Raw genomic sequence first — 13952 nt, 5'->3', positions numbered from 1 at the left:
TGGGTTACTGAGACCCTTTCTGAGGGTCCTTGAAGTCTAAATGATTTTCCTAATATGAAGGTGTTATTTACCTTTGTTACTCGCATTCTCTTGTGATGAAAGAGTTTTTCAGATTTGTGATGACATCATTGCTCTGCTGGTTAATAAGAACGTATTCTTGTTTTTAAAATTTTTCTATTTTAATGTCTAACAGTATAGAAAATATTGATAGATATTTATAACCCACATAAACAAGAACTTTTTGGTGTCCTCAAGAATATTTAAGAGTGTGAAGAAGTGATGAAACAAAAATATTGCTGTTAGAAGAAATGCAATGTGACATAATAAGCTTCCTTAAAGATTAGGCAATCAGGGCTCTAAAGTCTAGAGCCAGTTTCCATCATTAAGGTTCTCTGATCTCTGGTTTTTTGTTGTTGTTTTTTTTTTTTTTTTTTTTTTTTTTGCGGTACGCAGGACTCTCACCATAGTGGTCTCTCCTGCCGCAGAGCACAGGCTCCGGACGTGCAGGCCCTGCGGCCACGGCTCACAGGCCCAGCCGCTCTGCGGCATGCGGGATCCTCCCGGACAGGGGCACGAACCCATGTCCCCCGCATCGGTAGGCGGACTCCCAACCACTGCGCCACCAGGGAAGCCCTGATCTCTGTTTTTTAGTACATAGAGAACACCTCTGGATAATTCTAATGGCTAGGATGGTACCTACGAAAAGAGATAATATTTGGATAATTTGAGTCTTTGAAATATTGAGGGCTTTATTAACTGTGCATTAAATTACATGAAAAATTAGCGGTTCAAAAATGTATATCCTATGGCTCTTGCTACTCTCTACTGGATTACTGCATTCTGCATTTGATATACTTCGTCATAATACAACACGGAAGATAGAAAGGAGCGCATGCCTATGGTGAGAAAAGATATTAACACTTTATTATTTTGGTTCTTCTTTAACAGCTGTTAAAGTGTATTATTACTTTGTTCTCTGTCAGCTTTTGAAGACTCATTGGCTAAACACTCACGCAGAGGACCCTGGGTTGGTGATTTTGATGGGATGTTGTGCCTTGCCTAACTTTTGTGGTCAGTTTGTCAGCTACCCCCTGAACCTAGTGAGGACTCACATGGAGGTTCAAGGTGAGTTTTTGTGAGACGGATGATAGTTACAAAGCCCCATGTGATTCAGGACTTTTTACTTTCTGCTCTGAAGAATGTCTTAGAATCTTCCTCATTACCATCATTCAGTGTTGGCTCTTTTGAAAAGACAAAATTAGGAAATCCTTCTCATGAGTTTTAATGGTGCTATTTATTTTAAAATTGAGTTTTAAAGATCAAATCTGAACTTCATAGCCACATGAAGATGGCATATTCTGCTTTGGGTGGTAGAATTAATGTCTCCACACTGGAGGTGTCCAGTCTATTCTTGAACTAGAGTTCACAAGATTGTGATAATGAAGGATTCAAAATTTAGATAGTCGTCTAAATGACTTGTAAAGGAATTTTACAAGGTGATATACAGTGATTCAATTTCATTTAAAAAGAAGTCAATAAAATATCTGCTGATTATTAGAAAAATTTATCTATTGAATTCAGAAAAGGAAGATTCCATCTTTCAATTCACAGTAATTGATTGTGGGAATTTTTACAAATATATACACACATGAAACTTCCAACTAGATTAAGACATAGTACTTTTCAGCACTCCAGAAGGGTCCTTTATGACTTTCCCAGCTAATAAACATCCCACCCCAAGGTAATAATTATTCTGAATTTTATCACCATTTATTAGTTTGCCTGTTCTTGAAAACCATGTACTGTCTTAGAGAGTCATTGTTACATGTAGTCTTTTTCTTTGCTGTATAATATTTCATTATGTGAATACCACACTTTATCCATTGTACTACTGATGGCCATCTGGGTTGTTTCTAGTTTTGTGCTATTATGAATAAATCTGCTATGAATATTAATGTACTTGTCTTTTGAAAAACATAAACACCTTTTTTGATTATAGAATAAATGCATATTCAGCTTTACTAGATATCATCAAATTTGTTTTCCAAAATGCTTATTTCAACTTGCATTATAAAAGAAATCTATAAGTCCCAGCTGCTCTACATCTTTGTTAGCACTTGTTATTGTCAGTCTTAATTTAGATATTCTGATGATGTGTAATAAAATCTCACTGTGACTTTAATTTGCATTTCTCAGTGTCTACTGATGTTGAACATCTTTTTATATGCTTATTTACCATTTGGATATCCTCTTCTATAAAGTGTTTTTGCCCATCAAAAAATAATTAGATTGCTTTTTTTTTCTGATTTGAAGGAGTTCTTAATATATTCTGGATACAAGTTTTTTGTCAAATTTGTATATTGCAAATATCTTCAAGTTTGTGGCTTGTATTTTCAGTCTTTTAAAGGTATCTTTTGATGAGCAGATGTTCTTAATTTTATTGAACTCCAAATTACTAATCTTTTCTTTTGGTGATCTGTTTAAAAAATTTTGCCTAACCCAAGATCACAAAATTTTTCTGTTTCCTTCTAGAAAATTTATCATCTTATATTTTCGTATTTAGGTCTGCAACCCACTTAGGATATTTTGTGTGTATTTATAGTGGTGAAGGTAAAAATTTATTTTTTTCTCACATGGATATCAGTTCAGCACAATTTATTGAAAGGATCATTGTTTCTTCATTGCATTGTGGTAAATCAGGTTACTCTAGTTGTATGGTCTTATTTCTGAATTCTCTACTCTGTTCCATTGGACTACTTATATTAATAATATACTGTCTTAATTATTGTAGCTTTATAAGAAGTCTTCATATCTTGTATTTTAAGTCCTTTGATGTTGTTGCTCTTCAAGATTTTCTTGGAAATTTTGGGCTCTTCGCATTTTTACATAAATTTTAAAACCATCCTGTTAATTCTCACACCAAAAAATCCTGCTAAGATTTTGATTGAGATTATTTTGAATCTTTAGATCAATTTAGGAATAATTTACATCTTAGAAATCCATGAACATGGTATATCCCTTCACTTATTTATTTAGGTCTTATATCATTTCTCATAGTAATATTTTGTATTTTTCAGTGTAGAGGTGATGTGTATGTTTTGTTAGGTGTATTACTAAGCATTTGATTTTTTTGGTGTGATAACAAATGGAATTTTATACAATATTTATTTTCTAAGTGTTTGCTTTTGCCAGCTTTTTAGAAATACAGTTGGTTCTAGAACATTAATCTTGTGTCCAGCAACCTTGCTAAATATATGTATTAATTGTAATAGTTTATCTGTCAAGTTTTCTTTTCATTTTGGATTTTATATGTACACAGTCATGCCTTCTGTGAATACAATAATTTGGTTTCTTATGTTCCAGCTTTTATACTTTTGAAGTCTTTTTCTTGCCTCATGGCACTGGTTGAGACCTCCAATACAATGCTATAATGGTAATGCTAAGAGTGAACATCTTTATCTCATTCCTACTCAGAGGAAAATTGTTCAATATTTTACTATTGAGTATGATGTTTGCTGTAGGTTTTTGGAATATACCCTTTGTGAGATTAAGAAAGTTCCCTTCTGTTCCTAGTTTGCTGAAAGTATTTTTTAAATTATGAATAGGTACTGAATTTTATCAATTGCTTTTTCTGCATCTATCAAAATAGTACCATGATTTCTCTCCTTTCTTCTGTAAATGACAATGATTTTCAAATGTTAACCTTGAAATCATGGAAAAAACTTCACTTGGTCATGTTGCATTACCATTTTGTATAATGTTTAATTTGATTGATAATATTTTGGTTAGGATTTTTATATCTATATTCATGAGAAGTTTTGGTTGTAAATTTCCTTCCTTGTAGTGTTCTTATCAGGTTTTGGTATTATGGATACATTGGCCCCATAAAGATAGGAAATGTTCCTTCTTTTTCTATTCTTTGGAAGAATTTTTATACAATTAGAATTATTTTTTCCTTAAATAGTTGGAAGAATTCATCAGTGAGGCCAGTTTTGTCTAGATATTTTTGATGGAAGGTTTTTTTTTCTGTATTTTAATTACAGATTTGAGTTCTTTAAAAGATATTGATTATTCAGGCTTCCTATTTCTTCTTTTGCCAGTTTTGAGATATTGTGTTTTTCAAAGAATTTGTCTATTTCATCTAAATGCTTAAATTTATTAGCATAAGGTCATTAATAATGTCCTTTTATTAAATCCTTAATAATTACAGTAGGTCTTAAAGTGATGTCTCCTTTTACATTTCTGATATAAGCAATTTGTTATTTTTCCTTTCTTTTTCTGAATCAGATTTGTTGGGGTTTATTGATTTTATTATCTTTTTATTGATTTTTCTCTATTGTCCATTTGTTTTTTATTTCACTGGCTTCTGTTCTTCTCTGTATTATTTTCATCCTCCTTATTTTTTTCTTTTAGTTTCTTGAGTTAGAGGTTTAGATCAGAGGTTGGCAAACTAGGCCTGAAGGCCAAATCTGACTCTCCACCCATTTATGTAAATAAAATTTAATTGGAACACAGTCACCTCCATTTTTTCATGTATTGTCTATGGCTACTTTCATGTTACAATGGCAGAGTTGAGTAGCTGCAAGAGGCCCCCAAAGCCTAAAATATTTACTATCTGGCCCATTGCAGAAAAGGTTTGCTGACCCCTGGCTAACTGATTTTAAATCTTCCTTCTCTAACATATGAATTCTAGGTTCTGAATATCTCTGTAAGTATTGCTTTACTTATACACTATAAATTGATATACAATGTTTTCATTATTATTCATTTCACAATATCATCCAAATTTCCATTGTGATTTCTATTTTGACCCATTGATTATTTAGAATATACCCATTGATTATATACAATGTACTCACTGTATATTGCTTAATTTACAAACATTTGGGGATCTTCCAATGATCTTTCTAACACTGAACTTTTAGTTTACACTGCAGAGAGAATATATTCTGCATGATTTCTATACTTTGAAATTTTTGAGACTTGCTTTATCGTCCAGATATGGTCTCTCTTGGTAAATGTTCATGGTACACTGGAAAAGCAAGTAGATTTTGAAGTTGTATTTAGTGTTCTATATATGTACTATGAAAGGTCAGTTAGTTAAATGTTTTTCAAATGTTTTATATTCTTGCTGATTTCTTTGGTCTGCTTTTTCTATTGGTTACTGACATAAGTGTGTTTAAATCTCTAACCATGATTGTGGATTTCTCTATCCCTCCTTTAACTTGGTCAACTTTGGCTTTATATATTCTGAAGCTATATTATTATGTGTATTAAAATTTAGGATTGACCCTTTTCTTATTATGAAATGTCCCTCTTTTTTGCTAGTAATGTTTTTGCCTTAAAAAGTCTACTTTGGGCTTCCCTGGTGGCGCAGTGGTTGAGAGTCCGCCTGCCGATGCAGGGGACACGGGTTCGTGCCCGGGTCGGGTCCGGGAAGATCCTGCATGCCGCGGAGCGGCTGGGCCCGTGAGCCATGGCTGCTGAGCCTGTGCGTCCTGAGCCTGTGCTCCGCAACGGGAGAGCCCACAACAGTGAGAGGCCCGCGTACCGCAAAAAAAAAAGTCTACTTTGTCTGATACTCATGTAGTTACAATAGCTTTCTTTTGGTTAATGTTTACTTGGTATACTTTTTAAAACATCTTTTTACTTTCAGCCTTTCTGCATCCTTATATATAGTACATCCATTCTGAGAAGCATATAGTTAGATCTTTCAAAAAATTCAGTGTGATTATTTTGTCTTTTAATTAGCATTTACTACATTTGTATTTCAAGGCACTGTTGCATGTAAGTGGAGACCACATATTATATAGCTACAAATTTTCTATTGATTCAATTTGTTCATTTTCCTTTATTTCTCTTTTTTGGCCTCCTTTTGATTTAATCAGATATGTTCATTATTTCTCCTCTATTAGCTTGTTAGTTATACATTCTTTTATTTTTCTTTTAATGGTTACCCTGAAGATTACAATATGAATCCTCTGTTAATTACAGTGTACCTTAAATTAGTATTTTTACCAATTTCTAATATAACAGTTTTACTTCATTTATACTGCCTCCTTTTGTGCTACTGTTGTCATATATTTTACTTGAGTATATGTTTTAAACCCCTAAGACATTACTGTTTTAAAAATCAGCATTAATATATATTTTATTCTCTTTTCATTTGTTTGGTTTTTTTCCTGAATTACCTTTCTTTCACTGGGAATTATTATTCTTCTACTTAAAGAACTTCCTTTAGAAGGTCTTTTAGTGGAAGTCTGCTAGCAACAGATTCTTTCAGCTTTTGTTTTGTTTCTTTTTATGGCACATTAAAAGAATATTATTCCAATGTCTTATGAGTTCTGTAATTTTTGTTGAAAAGTTAGCCATCAGTTTTATTGTTGCTATTTTAAGATAATGTATTTTCTTTCTCTTTTTTCCTCTAGATGCTTTTTAAGATTTTTCTCTGCCTCTGGTTTTCAACAGTTTGACTATTATGTGCCTAAAATGTCATTTGCTTTATATTTATCCTCCCGCTGGTTTTAAAATATGTGTTTTGATGGCTTTTGTCAGTTTTGGGAAAATTCTGAGCCAAAATTGCTTCAAATATGGCTCTATCCCATTGTCTCTCTTTTTCTGACATTCCAATTACATGTATGTTAGATTTTGTTCCCCATGTCCCATATATCTACTATGTTCTTTTCTGTATTTTCTGTTCTTTATTTCCCCCTCTCTGTGCTTCAATCTGCATTTTTTTCTCTTACTGAACCTATCTTATAGAGTTCACTAACCCTATGTTTTGCTGTGTCTAATCTGCTATTAAATTCATACATTGAAGTCTTTAGTATTTGTTTTCAATTTTAGACTTTCCATTTTTTATTCTTAAAAAAATAGATTCCAGGGCTTCCCTCATGGCGCAGTGGTTGAGAGTCCGCCTGCCGATGCAGGGGACACGGGTTCGTGCCGCAGTCCGGGAAGATCCCACATGCCGTGGAGCGGCGGGGCCCGTGAGCCATGGCCGCTGAGCCTGCGCGTCCAGAGCCTGTGATCCGCAAGGGGAGAGGCCACCACAGTGAGAGGCCCGCGTACCGCAAAAAAAAAAAAAATAAGTAAATAAAGATTCCAGGTTTCTTGTGAACGTCTCCATCTTTTTTTCTAATTTCTTAAACATATTAATCACTATTTTTTTAAATTTCACATATGAATATTTTTTAGCATCTGTTTTTCTTTCTGGGTTTTCAGTTATTTGATCTTTTTTTTTAAATATCATGTCTCATTATTTTGAATTGAATGATGGGCATTTTGTACGAAAAATCGTAGACTCTGGATGATATTTTTCTCCTAACAGGGTTAAGCTTTCTTCTGGTAGGTAGCTACAGTATAGGTGGATCATCTAAAACCTGTTTAGACTTGGTCAGGAATGACCTATTTCAGCTTTGCCTTTTCTCCAAGGAACTCTCAGAGTATGGTCCTTACCCCTAGACAGTGGTTACCACAGCCCCCCACCTTGTTGGGCTTGAAATCCAACCTCTGTTACCTAGCACTGTGTTACTGCTAAAATCTTTTCCTACACCTTTAGCCTTCCAAATGCTCTTTTCTGCTGGCTTTATTTTGTGCAGGTTTAGAGTTGGCAATGCTCCAAGGGAAAATTGCACAGAGATTTTTGGACTCACTTCACTAGTACTAACTCTGTTTCATGATTTTGCTCCTCAAGTATCTGGCACTTCTGTCCTCAGTTCAGTAACATTGCTGCTTTTGCTTGAACGCTGTTCTCTAATGCTGAAAATGGCCAAATGGCCTAAGGGAAAACACCAGAGTGAATGTAATGCTTGCTTGCATACTTTCCTTCTCTCAGTGATCTTGTCTTGCTTGCATTGATTGCTCTCAAACAATGATTTTATGTATTTGGTTCATCTTTTAATAGTAATTTTTATTTGGAGGGTTAGTGGACACAAACTACTCTGTTACAATTGGAACTGAAAATCTGTCTTTGTTTTTTGGACATGTCCACATTCATTTCTGGGCTCTTCTGTGTTTTTTGGAAAATTATGTTTCCTGGTCGCTTGTATTGATACTTTCCCTGCCCTCAAACCTGTAATCAACTATTTTTCTTTTTAGTATACAGAGTAATGATATTTCAAAATCAATATATGAATCATAGGATCATCAAGGAATGTTAAAACTATTAAGTTAAATGGTATTGGGGAATAGTATATTCACATAATGCCTAAGTATCATCCATTAGATTTCTTGCTAATTGCAAAAAGGAAAACACACCTTTACAATGGAGAGAATGGGTAGTCATCACCCTAACCAAGTGATCAAACTTGGTATTGGTAACAGTAAAACAACCTGACATATATGCCCCCTCATGTAACATGAAGTTCATGACTTCTGCTGTGAAGTACCCTTGCCAAAAAATGTTTTACTGGCATTTGGGTATGCTTTCAGACCTAAAGTACATACAGGGGATTGAGAAATAAGTTAAATGATACAACTAAGAATCAATCAAACAAATCTAGAATGTGAAATATTCTACAAGACAATTGGCCTGGGCTCTTCAAAAAGTCATTGTCATAGAAAAAATGGTGGTGGTGGGGGACTGGTACTAGTTTCGATTAAGAAACTAAAGAAGCATAACAACCAAGTACAATGAGTGAATTTTGTTTAGATTTTAGTTTGGAGAAAAAAACAACCTATAAATGACATTTTGGGGATAATTGGGAAAATTTGAGTAAGGAGGTATTTGGTAATACAGGGAATTATTTTCAATTTCCTAAGGCATAATCATGGTATTGTGGTTACATGGACTAATGTCCTTGTTTTTAGGAGATGTTGCAGTATTTAAGGAAGAAGTGTCATAGTGTCTGTAACTTACTTTCAAATGGCATACACTCACATACACACACACATATTTATATGTATGTACAGAGAAGAGAAAAAACAGAGGCAAAAAATAAGTATGGCAAAATGTCAAATTTTGAAACTAGGTGGTGAGTATACAAATGTTCATCGCACTATTCTTTTTGTAGTTTACAATTTTTACAATAATCAGTTGGGGGAAAATCAATGGGGAAAATAGGCTTAACATTGGGGAAAAAAAGTAAGCATGTTCTACAAATGGGTAACAGGCACATGAAAAGATGCTCAACATCGCTAATTATTAGAGAAATGCAAATCAAAACTACAGTGAGATACCACCTCACACTGGTCAGAATGGCCATCATTAAAAAGCCTACAGGGGCTTGCCTGGTGGCGCAGTGGTTAAGAATCCGCCTGCCAATGCAGGGGACACGGGTTCAAGCCCTGGTCTGGGAACATCCCACATACCGTGGAGCAACTAAGCCCATGCGCCACAACTACTGAAGCCCGCGTGCCTAGAGCCCGTGCTCTGCAACAAAAGAAGCCACTGCAATGAGAAGCCAGCACACCACAACCAAGAGTAACCCCCACTCGCTGCAACTAGAGAAAGCCCGCGTGCAGCAACGAAGACCCAACGCAGCCAAAAATAAATAAATTTTTTTAAAAAGTCTACAAATAAGAAATTCTGGAGAGGGTTTAGAGAAAAGGGAACCCTCCTACACTGCTGGTGGGAATGTAAGTTGGTGCAGCAACTATGGAGGTTCCTTAAAAAACTAAAAGTACAGTTGCCATATGATCCAGCAATTTGACTGCTGGGCACACATCTGGACAAAACTCTAATTCAAAAAGATACATGCAGCATTATTCACAATAGCCAAGACATAGAAACAACCTAAATGTCCATCAACAGATGAATGGATAAAGAAGATGTGCTACATATATACAATGGAATACTACTCATCCATAAAAAAGATGAAATAATGCCATTTTCAGCAACATGGATCGACCTAGAGATTATCATACTAAGTCAGAAAGAGAAAGACAAATACTGTATGATATCACTTATATGTGGAATCTAAAATATGACACAAATGAACTTATCTACAAAACAGAAACAGACTCACAGACATAGAGAACAGACTTGTGGTTGTCAAGGAGTGGGTGGGGTCGAGATGGAGTGGGAGTTTGGGGTTGGCAGATGCAAACTAGTATATATAGAATGGATAAACAACAAGGTCCTACTGTATAGCACATGGAACTATATTCAATATCCTGTGATAAACCATAATGGAAAAGAATATAAAAAGAATGTATACATATGTGTAACTGAATCAGTTTGCTGTAGAGCAGAAATTAACACAACATTGTAAATCAACTATACTTCAATTTAAAAAAATAAAGTATAAAACCACAGATGGAAAAAAAGTAAGCATGTTCTCCATATTCCTTTATAAAATTATAGAAACTGGGAGAAATGTTGTTAGCTTCTATTAAGAAAAAACACACATACACAAAATGCTTCTAGTAATAGAACATTCTCCAAGAAATTCCATGGTGAGTAAATATTTTCTAAAAGTTCAAGGGACTTTCTCTAGATTTCAAAGGAATTATATTTTGGGGGGTGGGTGGAGAGAGGAAATGCTTAGACTAAAACTAATAGAGAAAGACATATTTTTCTCTACTGCTTTTTTAAACTCAATTCAGCTATGCCAATGTTGGGAAAATGATATAATGATTAGGGAGAAAAATGCTAGCTAAGGAGTTTGAGAATGTTGCCAGGTACTGCGCAATGTGCCAGGCACATGGGGTTTGAGTAAGGAAAAAATATATTGGTCCCTGCTCTCATAGAATTGATAGTCTTGTAGGGAAGATGCTATTAATTACAAATTTACACAAATATGTACACTTTGATAAGAGCTACAAAAGAAAAGTGAAGTTCTCTAAAGACTATAATGGGGGGAATCTAAAGGCAGGTCTGGAAAACTTTCTTCGGGAGGTGTTGCCTGGACTGTGAACTGAAGGCTGAGGAGGGGTTAAATAGATAAAAGCAGGGGAAGTTACTTTCAATCAAAGGGAAAAAGCCTGTGCAACTAGCTTGAAGAGGGAAGAAGCAAAAAGACATTGGAGAAACTGAAAAGTAGGATGTAAGGCTAGAGTGCAGAAAGCAAGGGAGTTGTACAAGTTAGGTGGGAGGAGGAAACAGAGGCCAGAACATACTGTATATAAGCACAATGGAAAATTACTGAAGCAGAACAGTAACATAATCAGATTTGCATAATTAAAAGTTCTCTCTGGTTAAAGTATGGAGAAAAAAATGACAGAGGTGATAATATGGTAAAAGGCTGTTAGAATAGTCTAGGCAACAAATGATGGTAGTTTGAAGGCTGGAGGCATGGCAGTGGACATGGAAGTAAATGGATGTATCTGAGAGATATTTAGAGGGTAGCACTGATGGGCAAAGGTTTGGATATGTAAGATGAGGGAAATGCCATGGATGCCTTTCAGGTTTCCAGTTTCAACAGCTAGATGAGTGGTGGAGCCATTCTCTGAGAAAAGAAATATCGAATGAGAAACACATTTGAGTTTGTTTCTGAGTTTGAGATGTTGAATAAGGTACCTCTATATATCTGGATAGTGTTTTAAAATTATAAGTCTATGATAATTATAAGTAAATTTCACCACCAGTGCACAGAATTTGTTCCTAAAATGAAAGAAAGTTAAATAGAGATGAGGATCAAATCATTCCATTAGAGTCCCTGATTATGTACATAATATGATGAACCATAGATGTTCCCTTGGGGCTGCTTGTAAAATAATTTAATTAATTGTATTTTATTATCTGTTTTAGCATATGTTTTACCTTAGTCAGTGTTTGAAAGAAAGCTAAAATATCAAATTAACTTGAATTTTCCCTTCCCTTTCATTTTCTAGGAGTTCCACAGCTAAATATGATTAGTGTCTTCTGTAAAATTTATAAAAGAGGTGGAGTGACAGGATTTTTCAGAGGCAGGACTCCGAATTTCTTAAAGTTGTTTCCTTCAGTATGCATAAGCCGTATGGTTTATGAATCAGTAAAACCACCCTTGGGAATAGCATAAAAAGGAAACCTTGAACTATCATTTTATGTACCTTTATAAGCATGAGAATGTCTTGGCTTTCTCGTTAAATTTCAAGAGGTCTGTATGAAAATATGCTATAGCCATTCTCTAAAAAAATAAACATATAAATTAGACTTAAATATTGAATTTTAATTTTACGTAAGCCAGAATTACAGTTTATTAAGTTCTTTATGAATTAAGATGTTTAATATTCATAAAATCTATTTAAGCTTCTCTACATTTTAATGAACACTCCGAAATTTGCATTTAAATGGATTAAAATGCAGTTTATGTTACCTAATATAACCTAATTATATTATTAATATAATCTTATGCTATAGAACAAAACTGGAATATTTTGGAGTTTTTCAGCATTTTCTACTTTATAGTTTAAAAAGCTAACATTGCTTTACATACATATTTTAAATCTGAGAGCATTAGAGAAAACCAATGCATTAAAAATTATAATTAATAGGAAAACAGTGGTGTTTGAGCTTCACTTCTTTCTTTAGACTGAATAAAACAAAATAGAAAGTCCTAAATAGAATTACATGACATCAGAATACCTCAGTGTTCTAATGGAGTACTCGTGACCTATTGCTCCCTTACTGAGCACTCTTATTTGTGGATACAGACATTTTTAGTTTACTCTTGGTTCTTAGCATTGCCAAATATTACAGGAAAGTTACCAGTGTGAACAAAGTAAATCGAAAAACTTGAGAGCTCTTGTACTTAAATCTGTATTTTTTAAAAAAGGGCAAGAGGATCCCAGAATGAGTTAATATATATTTCCTATCCTTTATATACTGTGTTTTAAAATTCATTTCAAGAATAAAGAAAGGTTGGTGCAGTATGGAGGTTTCTTAAAAAAGTAAAAATGGAGTTGCCATATGATCCAGCAATCCCACTCCTGGGCATATATTCGGAGAAAACTCTAATTCGAAAAGATACGTACACTCCAATGTTCATAGCACCACTATTTACAGTAGCCAAGACATGGAAGCAACCTAAATGTCCATCGACAGATGAATGGATAAAGAAGATGTGGTATATATATATATATATATATATATATATACAGTGGAATAAAAAAGAATGAAATAATGGAAAAATGCCATTTGCAGCAACATGAATGGACCTAGAGATTATCATGCTAAGGGCAGTAAATCAGACAAAGACAAATATCATATGATATCACTTATATGTGGAATCTAAAAAAATGATACAAATGAACTTATTTACAAAATAGAAACAGACTCACAGACATAGAAAACAAATTTATGATTACCAAAGGGGTGGAGGGATAAATTAGGAGTTTGGGGTTAACAGAAACACACTACTATATATAAAATAGATAAACAACAAGGACCTACTGTATAGCGCAGGGAACTACATTCAATATCCTGTAATAAACCATAAAGGAAAAGAATATGAAAGAATATATATATATATATATATATAAAACTGAATCACTTTGCTGTACACTAGAAACTAACACAACATTGTAAATCAACTATACCTCAATTGAAAAAAAAAGAAAAAAGAATAAAGGAAGGTTGACTGGAACCCCCCCTTTGAAATTTTAAACTTATGTGAAAGATGAATAGTATTCTTATTTTCCCTTTGGTTCTTTTGTATTTTGCTTCTTTTTAATTTCTACTGAAAGAGTACAGGCCAAAGATATTTCAAGATTTGTATATATAACTATATTTTAAAGACAGTATTGACTCTAAAATTGTGATTTAATGAGATATAATTATAAATTACACAGTATAATTTATAATACAGCCAGTAACTAGTAACTGTATTGGACCAATTCTCTTCTCAAGTGTTCTTTAGGACAAAGGTATTTCTGCCATTTTATAGCAGATTTCATTACAGATTTTCAGTTACTCTACTATGTGAAGTTGTGTCTTACTTCTCAAGGTTATTAAAATTTAGTTAAAATGTGCTCTTAGTGGGAAGAGTGTTAAAATCCAAAAGAATGATTGATACCATTTTTTTCTCTCT

Source organism: Pseudorca crassidens, chromosome 2 (genome assembly GCF_039906515.1).
Source record: "Pseudorca crassidens isolate mPseCra1 chromosome 2, mPseCra1.hap1, whole genome shotgun sequence".
Classification (NCBI taxonomy): Eukaryota; Metazoa; Chordata; class Mammalia; order Artiodactyla; family Delphinidae; genus Pseudorca; species Pseudorca crassidens.
Note: the sequence above shows the minus strand (reverse complement) of the source record.